This window comes from Lynx canadensis, chromosome D1, assembly GCF_007474595.2.
Source record: "Lynx canadensis isolate LIC74 chromosome D1, mLynCan4.pri.v2, whole genome shotgun sequence".
Classification (NCBI taxonomy): domain Eukaryota; kingdom Metazoa; phylum Chordata; class Mammalia; order Carnivora; family Felidae; genus Lynx; species Lynx canadensis.
The window spans coordinates 26,804,718-26,817,829 of record NC_044312.2 but is presented as its reverse complement, the minus strand read 5'-3'; the positions used below and the strand labels follow the sequence as shown (position 1 = coordinate 26,817,829).

Genomic DNA, 13,112 nt, shown 5'->3' with positions numbered 1-13,112 from the left:
TCCTAGATGTCGCACCAAGGGAAAGAGCACAGTGCCAAACAGCGTACAGAAAGGGAATTTAACTGAGGCTTGGGTATGGAGGTGGTCAGGGAAGTCTCCTGAAGACAGCAGCACTTGAGAGCATCACGTGGCGGGAACGTAGACTGAAGGCAGACAGCAGTGAGAGAAGGGAGGAGAGGCATGCGGGGGCAAGGCTAGACAGTGTGCACACCAAGAAAGGACTTCCATCTTTATCCTGAGGTGCTGAGAGTTTTTGTTTTGTTTTTTTGCTTTCTTTATTTTTCTATTTTTTTTTTTATTTTTTAGCATTTATTTACAATTGAGAGACAGAGACAGAACATGAGCATGGGAGAGACCGAGAGACGGGGAGACACAGAATCTGAAGCAGCTCCAGGCTCTGAGCTGTCAACACAGAGCCCAATGCGGGGCTCAAACTCACAAACCGAGAGATCATGACCTGAGCTGAAGTCGGACACTTAACCGACTGAGCCAACCAGGTGCCCCTGCTTTCTTTATTTTGAGAGAGAGAGAGCAGGAGTGAGTGACCATGAGCAGGGATTAGACACAGAGAGAGGGAGACAGAGAATCCCAAGCAGGCTCTGCGCTGTTAGCACAGAGCTTGATGTGAGGCTCTAAATCACGAACCATGAGATCGTGACCCGAGCCAAAACCCGAGAGTTGGATGCTTAACCGACTGAGCCATCCAGGTGCCCCGAGATGCTGAGAGGTTTCAAGCACAAAGTTAATACTGTCAGAATGCAGCTGTGATACTTTTTCTGGCTGCAGGATGGCAAAGAAATTTGGAGAAAGAGAAAGAGAGGGAGGGAGACTAGTACCTTGGGCTAAGGCAGTGCAGTGGAGAAACAGATTCAAGGTATCAGACAGCCCGACTGGCAAGCCTTGGTGACAGATTAGCCAGGGAGTCGAGGAAGAAGATGTCAAGCATGGCTTCATTACTCAATGAGGGAATGGCATCATTCACAGAAACAGAACACTAAAAGGGATTTCATGAACAATTTTATCTCGTATTAGATAAATCAATGACTCTATAGTCTTCCTTTGTCTTATATCCTCTTTGTGAAAACATCACAGCCATTACCAGCTCACAAATTACAGGTGAGAAATAACTTTAGGCATGATGACAGTTAAGGCTTCTACTAAGTCTCCTGGTGCAGGAAAACCCCAGGGATCCTAGCATCTAGAAATATGCTAATATTGATGGTTGTATCCACAATGCAGTTTTGTCTCCCCTAATGTAAAAGTACTTTCAAAATTAAAAAAAAAAAATTTTTTTTTAAGTGTTAAAACTTGGCGGATAGGGTTAAGATTGTATGGTCTATCATGTTGCTCTTTTTAAAAAGAGCAATTAACATAAAATGGTTTTCCTATTAACAGAAAGGGTAGCTTTGCCTTTCATAATATATGGAAAATGTGTGCTTTCTAAGCAACTCTCATTTATTTGTGCTGATGGACTACAAAGACATTAATGGCCCTTCCAATCAGGAGACTACATTTGATTTTCAAATACATCATGACCTTTCTCCAGGAAAAGTTTACCATCCTCCATATATTTTGCTTACAAGCTTATTAAAATAAGCCCACTTTCTACCAGTACAGGAGAATGAAACACAAACACTTGTTGGATAGCTAGGAGAACACTAATTTGGGATGAAAATATTGCCAACATCAATCAAAGTTGAAAAAAACACCTCAATTAAATCCAATGAAGAGAACAATTAGCAACTTTATTAAACAGAATTGATTATAGCCCTACTGTGACGAATAATCATTTATTAAAGTACAAGGCAGATCTATATATACCTGCCACATAACTGCATATGAAACTACAGGCTAAGAAGAAGAAAGAATATTTCAGGATAGCTGTGGAAAGGAACACACACTTACTTATAGGCAATACTCTAATGGTATTTTAATTCAAACCAATCACTAAAAGGTGTAAGGATGTATAAGACCAATGTGTTTATTTCTCACAGTGAGTTCAATATGTGTACCAAAATGCCTCTTCTATGGGCCGTTCTTCTTTTGAGAGCCATATCTAAGGATTAAGGCTAGAATTCTAGATCACGATATGGAAGAAAATGGGTATGTACACATATAAAAGGGTTAATACAGAGACAAAGGCAAAGAAACCCCAGGGACACTTTTATCTCCCCAAACCAGAGTTTCCCTAAGTTCTTTCCTTCCTACTTCAAAGCCCAGACAGAAAGAAAATTGAGGAAGAATGATAAATATATAAGAAAGCCAAATCAATAGGTCAAAAGGAAAGTGTTTCCTAAACCTGCTATAATTGAACCACCACAGCTAAATCTAAAAAATGTTGAGCAAGAATTCATAAATTCTCTTTGGCTTTGCATAATTTTTTTTTAAGATTTTATTTTTAAGTAATTTCTGCACCCAGCATGGGGCTCGAACCCACAACCCCAAGGATCAAGCGTCTCCCGCACCACTGACTGACCCCGCCAGGAGCCCCTGGCCTTGTATATTTTAACATTAAAAGCAGCTATTAAACAAACAGGATTTCGGGTGCCATAGAAGTACTGGGGGCAGAGGGCGGGGCATTAACCTCTTAAATTCCACACATGAATTCAGGTAAGAAAGTGTCGATTAGTTACGTAAACTCACCCAAGCCACAGACATGGATTGGTCAAAACTGTGCAGGCAGCCATTTATCAGCACCAAAGATTATGTTCCACATGTTACTCATTATGGTTGTTGGCTAAAAGACCACAAGAGTTCCAACTGTATAAATGTTCAGTTTATGGGTCAACCACTAAGGTCAATACATCAGTGATGAGTGCATTTGATCTTTGTGCTGAGATGGTCAGCACTGCCTTCCCTAAAGAGAATCTAAAATACCAGAGGTTAAAGCAACAGGAAGAGGCCTAAGCAGCAGCAGCCCCTCACATCAGTTACCACCAAGAAAAAGGAGAGTAACTGGAATCATTCCAGACAACTAATATGCTGCAGTGATTCACTTTTGAGTTCAGAAAGATTAATCCTTGTGGTCATAAGAGACTCTCAAGAAGGTATCATCTGAAATATAAAAAGCCTCTGTGGACCATGTCTAGGAATCAACTAATCAAACATACCCCAACCTTACCTAGGGCATAATAGGATCGGGGTTTTTTCTGTGATGTTTCTACTTCTTTCCTTTGAAAATGCTCTTATTTAATGCACTTCCATTTTCTTAAGCACACACTGTGTCTGGATCCATTACATCAATGTATAAATCAATCTGTTTCCTAATCTAACATGTTACAAATGGGATTTCACTGCCAAGTCAGCACTTCTGATATCCTGTGAACCTGGAATCTTTGACGAAAGAAAATTAATGCCCCACGCTCTGGCACTTAAGCCGGTCTTTGTGATCGGTGCACATTGCAGCACTTTTAAGGCTTTGAAAACAAATTGCATCAAATGTTTCCCTAGCCCAGTGCTTCCATTTTACTTAATAATTCATTCTTAATAAGAAATTCCATTTTATTAATTTGGCTCAGGGAAAAGAGTTTAGCTATCCAAGGACAGAAATTCAACTTGGTAAAAAGTGCTTCTAGTAACTTGGTTGAAAATCTGAAATGGCTTAAAGCAATAATATAAGTACATCTAAATCTGAGCCTAACTTCACTGAGGGCCTTTAATCATCATCTCAAAGATACAACTCCTGGGCCCACCTAAGCCCCACCTCCCTTCAACAAAGGGGCTCAGGACCAATGCAGCACCCAGTCCAAAGTGAAATCTAAACCCATTATTTCCTTCCTCACTGAAACTCTTGCCCCAGAATCTAATTTGGCTCCAGGGTTTGGGGAAAGCGCCTGCTGTGGAGGGAGCATCGTCTAAAGAGGACAGTTTTATCCTCTTACTGAGTGAATCATGTTTCCTTGGATAGGAAGGTGCTGCGTTACAGCCAGGCAAGCGTTCCAGCCCCACCCCAGGAAGGCAAGGTAACCCAGTTCTACCCTAGTGCTCACCAATACTCAACAGAGCACACCTTCGTAGCATCCAGTTACCACCTGCATGTTACAGACATCAAAAGGCACATCACTCATAATCAAAGACATTCCATTTGTAAAGAGAGAGTCAGTAAAATGACAATCTCTTCATGGATGCCAAGATCCTATATAACATATTCATTCTTGTCCAAGTCTGCATGGCATTTCATGATTCATAAATTAAAATGACAAATCTGGGGGCATCTGGGTGGCCTCAATCAGTTAAGCCTCCGACTTCAGCTCAGGTCATGATCTCACGGTTTGTGGGTTTGAGCCCCATGTCAGGCTCTGGCTGACAGCTCAGAGTCTGCTTTGGATTCTGTGTCTCCCTCTCTCTGCCCCTCCCCTGCTCATGCTCTGTCTCTGCCTCTCTCTCAAAATAAATATACATTAAAAAAAATTTTTAATGACAAGTCTGTGTCCACAAATCTGCACCTAAGATTTACTTAACTGAACAAAGTATAAAAAATCCATAGTTTCAGGTACCTCTCCAATGTAGTTATTAACTATGAAAGGGAAGACAAATTACTGCACAGTGGACACACTGACACTACCCTCACCAGCAGTAAGCCACGTAAGAGAAGCCACAAGGAAAGGTAAGTAAAGCTGAGGGACTCTTACATTTTAAAAGACTAAGGAGAAATGACAAGTAAATGCAGCATGGGAGCCAAGACAGAATCCTGGGGCAGGAAAAGAATATTAGTGAGAAAAGTGGAGCAAATATTTGAATAAGGTCTGAGTCAGTTAATAATTGTGTACCAACGTTAATCTTCCAGTTTTCACAACTGCACCACGGTTATGTCAGATGTTAAGATTAAAGGAAGTCCGAAAGGGTATAGGGGAAATCTGTAGTATTTTTGCAACTTTTTATTTTATTAAAAAAAAATTTTTTTTTAATTTTTGAGAGAGGCAGAGTGTGAGTGGGGGAGGGGCAGAGAGAGGAGGAGACACAGAAGCAGAAGCAGGCTCCAGGCTGTCAGCACAGAGCCCAACACAGGGCTCGAACTCACGAACTGCAAGAGCATGACATGAGCCTAAATCAGACACTTAGCCGACTGAGCCACCCAGGCACCCCCACAACTTTTTAAAAACCACTAAAGTAGGTTGAAAATAAACTGAGCCTGGGTGGCTCAGTCGGTTAAGCATCTGACTCTTGATTTTGGTTCAGGTCGTGATCTCACAGTCATGACATGGAGCCCCCGCCCCACTGCTTAAGATATTCTCTCTCTCTCTCTCTCTCTCCTTCTCCCTCTGCCCTTCCCCTGCTCACACATACACATGCACTCTCTCCCAATCAATCAATCAATAAAGGGGTTTGGGTTTTTAAAATCCTGTTCACCACTAGCCTGAATTTTGATTGTGATTGTATGGTTTCAACTGGTAACAAAGAGAAGACACACTTTTAGGTAGGGTTACTAGTAAGTATAATCAGAGCAGGCCCAATACCTGAAAAACAAACCATTCTGAACACACAAGTAGAAAATGTAGAAAACGCTAATGTAGAAAAACACTATGTGTACAGATACTAAATTCTCTCCGATGGGAGGACTACTACGATTCTGCCCAGAGCCCTAACAAGTAAAAGAGTCCACTTTTGTTACTGTCAAAAGGGTGACTGGAGTTTGAAGCCTTTAAGGTACCTTTATCAGCAGTAAAAAAGTGAAGGTTTCAATTTAAAAAAATGCCAAGCTTCAAACATTTCAACCCACTATTTTTTTTTTATTTTTTTTTCAACGTTTATTTATTTTTGGGACAGAGAGAGACAGAGCATGAAGGGGGAGGGGCAGAGAGAGAGGGAGACACAGAATCGGAAACAGGCTCCAGGCTCCGAGCCATCAGCCCAGAGCCTGACGCGGGGCTCGAACTCACGGACCGCGAGATCGTGACCTAGCTGAAGTCGGACGCTTAACCGACTGCGCCACCCAGGCGCCCCAACCCACTATTTAATAAAATAGCAGGAAAAATATAGCAGGATTCTTGTTAAGCATTTTCCAGTTTTAGCAGCAAACTGAGAAAACCTGTTCTTAAAAGTGACAGTTTGTATTACACCAACTGAAAATCCTTGGCCTTTTTTTTTTTTTTTTTAACATTTGAACTTAATTCTGATTAGAAACTGGTGAATTAGGTTTAGGGGGAAAACGCCAAATGCAAAAGCCATTATTCCTCCACTGTCATATGCCAACTGTTAGGTATTATTTCCACAGGCAGTAATTTATACAAATAATCTCTGCTTTATTAGAGCTCTAAATAAAGTATAAATGAAGTATCATTTCCAAGATTAAAAATGGTTTAGACTGTCTCCAAGGCTTTTTATAGGAACACAGTAATTTGTTCATCTGGATTACACTGGTAAGGATCCAAGTCCCAAGATTTAAGAGAGGTCTATCTGTTATTTGTCTCCAAGATGAGAGCCAAGAGTCTTCTATAAAGGAAGTTATTGAAAAATACATAAATACATAATAATTTTATGTAAATGAAAAAAAAAGCGGAATGGTGTTTTTGGATCTAAAATTCTCAAGTGGACAGGTTCTTTACTGGTTCCTGTGTTTCTTTTCAATTGCCCGTAATAGCAACTCCAAGAAACTGACTTTAGCAGGTATGGAGACCTGCCGTGATCAACCATTAGTCCTCTGCTCATTCCACTCCTGACCTCAGAGGAAGTGTGAGATGGTGGCCAAGAAGCAAGGACTCTAAGACAACCGATCATGACAGAGTTTCAGTCCCATCACTGACTAGCTACGCTGCCTTTGGCAAGTCAACTAACCTCTCTGGACCTCAGTTTCCTCATCTATAAAATGATGATAATAGTAACTACATTACCATAGTGTTGTCTTGAGGTTCAAAGGAGTTAACCTGTGTAAAGTGCTTTGAAATAGGCTTGTTCTATAGAAAAGAGTTCCTCAAATGCTGATGGTCATTGTTATCAGGCTTTAAATTTTTTTTTTGTAAACAGAGCTCCTAACATACCTCTGCCTCCGGGGCCTGTTGTGGGGATTCACACGGAAGCACAAAGCACAGCACCTGCCACAGAGCAGCACTCACATGTTAGCAGCACTGTCACTGGCAGATTCATTTCTCTCTGGCTGCAATCACAGAACTGGGGCCTAAATTATGAGTGCACAGGGAAGAACCCATGAAGTCTCCATGGGACTAGTCATCCTCCCAAATCCAGGATGGCAGGAAATGGGTTTAAAAGACCACATGTTCCTTCTTTACCTATTAAATCCGGACATACTTCAAGTCGGCTGCGTTAATACTCCACATTTTCTTTTGTGGGAATTCAGTCACCACAGGCTTACATGAACAATTTAATACCGCCCTACCATGTAAAAGAAAATCACCGGGAGTTGCTGGCTTCCTGGCCCCAGGCCAGCTTCCGGCTGGCACGGAAGCTAGGTCAAGATGAATCTGCAGTTACTACTCAGCACTACTGCAGTGATCAAAAGCACTATGTAAGTCATTTCTCTAGATGTGTTTTCTGAAGGGAAGGATATTCCCTCAACTTACTAGCTATGCAACCTTATGGAATAACCTCTCTTGACATTCGTTTTCGCTTTTGTGCAACATAAATATGGCACTACCCAAATTTTAGGTATTCTAATAAACGACACCCACAATATTAACTTTGGACTTTGGTTTACAGTTCACACTACAACAGGCAGAACTCTACTTTCTGCCAACTCCTGATGCCTAAGGAACAAGGCTTCAAAACAAAGACTGCTTCCTCACTGAATCGGAATCTGCAGGATTCGGAAGCCAGGCAGCATCTGTCATACTCTGAAGGCATGCTAACTGCAGAGGCCAGAAAGCCAGGAGGCTTGAGTATTAATGTAAGATGATGTAAATGGTGTGAACTTGAGCTTAACCTTTGAACTCACTGGCCAGTACTAAGTTATTTATTGAGTGTGCTACATAAATAGTGGATGCAGGGTTAGGGGGAATGTATAGGAATGTATTTCCTAAACCTAAAGAGTGAAATGATTTCAAGTAACAGATGCCCAAAGTAATGCTGATTAAATATTAATAATTAATATGTGCAAGGGGAACCTGGGTGACTCAGTCGGTTAAGCGTCCAACTTCGGCTCAGGTCATGATCTTGCGGTTTGTGACTTTCAGCCCTACGTCAGGCTGTGTGCTAACAGCTCAGAGCCTGGAGCCTGCTTTGGATTCTGTGTTTCTCTCTCTCTCTGCCCCTCCCCAGCTCGCACTCTGTCTCTCTCAAAAAATAAACATTAAAAAAAAATAATAATATGGGGTGACTGGGTGGCTCAGTTAGTTAAGTGGCTGACTTCAGTCATCAGGTCATGATCTCGAGGTTTGTGGGTTCGAGACCCACGTCAGGTTCTGTGCTGACAGCTTGGAGCCTGGAGCCTGCTTCTCTCTCTCCTCTCTCTCTCTCTCTCTCTCTCTCTCAAAAATAAACATTAACAATAATATGTTCATGCTAAATCATTCTTACTGATTCACAGATGACAAAAATAATACAAAAATAAACAAAGAAAAAATACAAATGATTGGAGTAAGGAGTATTCTGTGGGGTATCCAAGCACAAAGCTGACAATTTTCTCAGAAACAATAAGCATGCTCCTTGCTTCTGGCTGATCAGATAATATTCTGGCTCTATAATATTTTATTTCAAGTGCATCAGGTCATAATCATTAAAAATTAGGCACTATTTCAACATTTTTTCAAATGTCTCATGTCCTTAATGTAATAAACTGAATGTAATAAACTGAATATTGTATTATTCAGATAGGTTCTATTTCACTAAAATATATACACAACTTAATGATTTTACCAAGGTAAAGTTGGGAAACTACCCACATGCCAGCTTTAGCCTAAACACTGACTTTCACATGTTACAACTGCAAACATGAATAGCTAATGCAGAGATCTGAAACTGATTCCATCATCTCTTTCTTTCGTATACCCAGGGAAAGAAAAGAAAATAAATCCATGCAGCTGAAAACATTCATGTTCTAATACACAGAATGGTTTTTACTAGAGTTTTTAAAATAGGGGTTCCTAACACTCATTGGGGGAGGCTAATGAGGTCTAATGCAGGTTTTCAGTGGTCTGAAAAATAAGACGGGTCTGGTGTGTGTGCACATGAATGTATAAAGGTATGGAATTGCTAACTGTGCTCTCTTGACGAAAGAGTGCTCTGAATTCTCAGATTATCTTTTTATCTCTTGCTTTAAAATGTTTTTCATAAAATGATACCAATAGTAAATTTATAGTCTGGTTTTTTAAATATTCATTCTGTAATATTAAGAATTGATGGCCTTATCTAAAAATGTCTTGTTTTTTTTTTTTTTTTTTTTACTTTTCAATGAAAACCAAAGGCTTGGTTCTTTATTTCTGAAATTGTGATGTTCAAAGTCAAGAAAAGGCAGAAATTCTTAGGTGAATAACTCATACCTGTTTATAACTAGAAAACTGGACAATATGCCATAATGACTTTTACAGGGCAGAGAGAGAGGAAATTCACATTTCAAAATACAAACAGCAGTTTCTATATGCTATTCTGCTAAACATTTTACTATGTTTACTAGGTACAAGCAATATTCAGATACCAATCGTGATCTAGCAAATTACTTTAATTTCTAATGTTCATTAAAACAACTCTGAAAATAACAAAAATATGGAAAATCTCCACCCTCCCCAAGTTCAAAGCAAGTCAAAAAGACATCTTTCCTATGATTTATGTAGCATTTAAATTTAAAAGTAAATACAGACTGTATTATCAGCTCACACCAGATCTGCTTGCAGACAATGATTCTTCCTGTCTGGGACCCGTGCCCATGCGCATTATTGTAATTATCAGCAATTTGAAAAAAATAAAGTAATAAAGCTAGTATGAGCTGTTAGTCGGTATGTTTGCTGCTTGCTGCCTCAACCATTAATTAGCCTTCCTGGGTTCGAGCCACCGAACTACTAAATAAATGCATAAAGGAGAAAGGAAATGCTACACGCAACTAAAAAGAATGAATAAAAAGGATGTAAACGTGGACGCGAACACACATGAGCACGAACGCACCCCTACAATGGAAGTATGTCGTCACTTTGTGCTGTGGTGGGCCTCTGGGGAGCTGTGTCCATGCTTGCCCTCCCTGGTCCGCTTTCCCCACAGCATTCTGAATCATCTCAGGTCAGAACACACCAATCATCCTCTGTTCCAGGAGACTCCAACTCTCCCATACAACCTCTACCTCACTCCATCGCCCAGCCTCAGGCTCAGCACCACCCTTCCCGTCTGTGTGTCTGTACACAAGCCAGGGTCTTTCCAGCCTCAGTCCTCCACCTAGTACTCCCTCCCCGTTCTTCCCTGAGCAGGAGCATTCTCAACGGTCAAGACCCCCCTCACATGTGCATCTTCTGTGGGTCCTTCCTGAGGACAATCCCCAACTGGTGTTTCATTTCCCCCTCAAGCAATCTGAAGCTACTTTGCTGGTTCACCTGCATGGTCCACCTCTCTCCGTTACAACAGGAGTTTCTCAAAAGGAGAGGCCTCTCACATGGCTTTCTAACCACTGATCTGGAAGCAGGACCTGGAAGGCAGTAAGCAGTCATTTACAGCCAAGTGAGTGAATGTCTGACTCTAAAGTCTGTACTTTTGGTTTTTTCTAAGACATTTAAACTAACATTAATTAGCAGATATCATTCAGCAATTCCTAAATGATTAACACTGTACAAGTCTCAAGGCACCTGGGTGGCTCAGTCAGCTGAGCATCAGGATTTCAGCTCAGGCCATGATTTCACAGTTCGTGAGTTCGAGCCCCACATCGGGCTCACTGCTGTCAGCGCAGAGCCCACTTCAGATCCTCTGCTCCCCACCTCTCTCTGCCTCTCCCCCACTCGTGCTCACATGTCTCTCTCAAAAAGAGAAATGAAACATTTTTAAAAAAACACTGTACAGGGGCGCCTGGGTGGCTCAGTCGGTTAAACGTCCGACTTCAGCTCAGGTCACGATCTCACGGTATGTGAGTTCAAGCCCCGCCTCAGGCTCTGGGTTGATGGCTCAGAGCCTGGAGCCTGCTTCCGATTCTATGTCTCCTCTCTCTCTGCCCTCCCCCATTCATGCTCTGTCTCTGCTCTGTCTCAAAAATAAACGTTAAAAAAAATTAAAAAAACAAAACAAAACACTGTACAAGTTTCAATGAAGCAGATCTATAACGAATGACAAATTAAATGAAAAAAAAAAAAAGAAACTTACGCAGTATAACAAGTTTCATTTTTTTCCCCCAAAGTAAGTTCTATGTGCAATGGGGCTTGAATTTATAACCCTGAGATCAGGATTCCTATGCTCTACTGACTAAGCCAGCCAGGCACCCCAACAAGTTTCCATTTTTAAAAAAATGTTTGCCAAGTGCGAGTGCGTCCATGTACACAGTGTAACAAGCCACACAACACAGGCTTGTACTAGAACAGCAGTGCCTCCGCCCCGACGAGCCCAGGCTGCTGAGAGGCAACACTTCTAGCCTTTTCTCTGCTATTTACCTCCACGCTGCTGAACAGCATTTTATTATTCTGTATCCTTTTCAGTCCAGACATGATCTAGTAACTCCCTAGGAAAAAACAGTTTCACTCAGAAACCACCATACCCTATGTTCATCCACTCACTTCCCCTTGCCCTGTTGGTCAAACCAATACTCCCATTTACATTATTATACTGTTAAAATGTACTCTGATTACAACTTCTTTGTTAAGCATCTATTTTCCCCCTTAGAGTTAGGGACTGCATCTTTCCTTTTACTGGTGTGGTTTCACATGTACTGACCACTCACTCTCCGAGATTGTCAAAAAGGTCTGCAAAGCTCCCTCAGTACAGCCTGATGCATGAGGTAATCCAATAGTTTCGATTTCTTCTTTTGTTTTTTTAATTTTAAAAGTTTATTTGTTTTTGAGAGAGAGAGTGAACCTGCACACACAAGTAGGAGAGGGGCAGAGAGTGAGAGGGAGAGAGAATACCAAGCAGGCTCTGCATGACCAGTGCAGAGCCTGATGCAGGGCTTGAACCAACGAACCATGAGATCATGACTTAAGCCAAAGTAAGTCACTTGATGGACCTAGCGACCCAGGCTCCCCTCGATTCTTTCTTTCTTTCTTTCCTTCCTTCCTTTTTTTCTTTTTTAGTGTCTGATTTTGAGAGAGAGAGACAGAGACAGAGAAAGAGAGACAGAGCATGGGTGGGAGATGGGCAGAGAGAGAGAGACACACAGAATGCAAAGCAGGCTCCAGGCTACACAACAGAGCCCAGCACAGGGCTTGAACTCATGAGTCATGAGATCATGACCTGAGCGAAAATCGGACTCTCAACTGAGCCACCCAGGCACCCCTCAATTCCTTCTTTCTTGAAGACAGGACTCCCTCAGGCCTGCCATTTCTCCCGCTTCATCTACAGGGACTATTCTCTAGACCTGGACACAGCAGACACAGCTGCCATTCCTGGGACTTTGATGACAAATTCCTTCCACCTTCCTCCTATTCCCTGACTCAGTACTTTCCTCTGTCTTGACCTACTGCCTACTTTAGTTTAGACAGCTTCCCAAGAAAGGGTATGCACACACATTATCACTGATTTGGATGAGACCTAAAATGTAAGCTGGACACAATGTTTCCTTAGAATTTAAGGTGTGGAGCTACTGTCTTCTAGCTTCTAGCATTGCTGCTGATAAATATAAGACAAATTTGATTCCTAATCTTTTGTGCAGGTCTGCTTCTTTCTATATGAAAGTAAGTTCTAAGACTCCTCCCAATTTTTGGTATTGTGACATTTAAACATAATGTGCCTTGGTGTGGGTTTCTGTCCCTGAACTGAGGTTTTGATGGGCCAGGTCAACCTGGACACACTGAGTCCTACATGTCTCCTCATTCACTTTCTGAAATTCTTATTACTTGCATCTTTGACCTTCTATATTAATCCCCTGCTTTCCCTATTGTTTCCTTTCCAGTTTCTTATTCTTCCTCTGAAAGATTCCTATTCAATTTTTTTTAGTGTTTACTTTTGAGAGAGAAACAGTGTGAGCAGGGGAGGGGCAGAAACAGAAGAAGACAGAAAATCCAAAGAAGGCTCAGCTGTCAGCGCAAAGCCTGATGTGG

The 13,112-nt window shown here is 41.5% G+C and overlaps 1 protein-coding gene across 4 annotated transcripts in view; it reads right to left on the bottom strand.

Moving 5' to 3' along the window:
• The window catches only part of APLP2 (amyloid beta precursor like protein 2), an 89,299-nt gene that overhangs the window by 39,866 nt on the left and 36,321 nt on the right, over window positions 1–13,112 (bottom strand). The gene's annotated exons all lie outside the window — the stretch shown is intronic.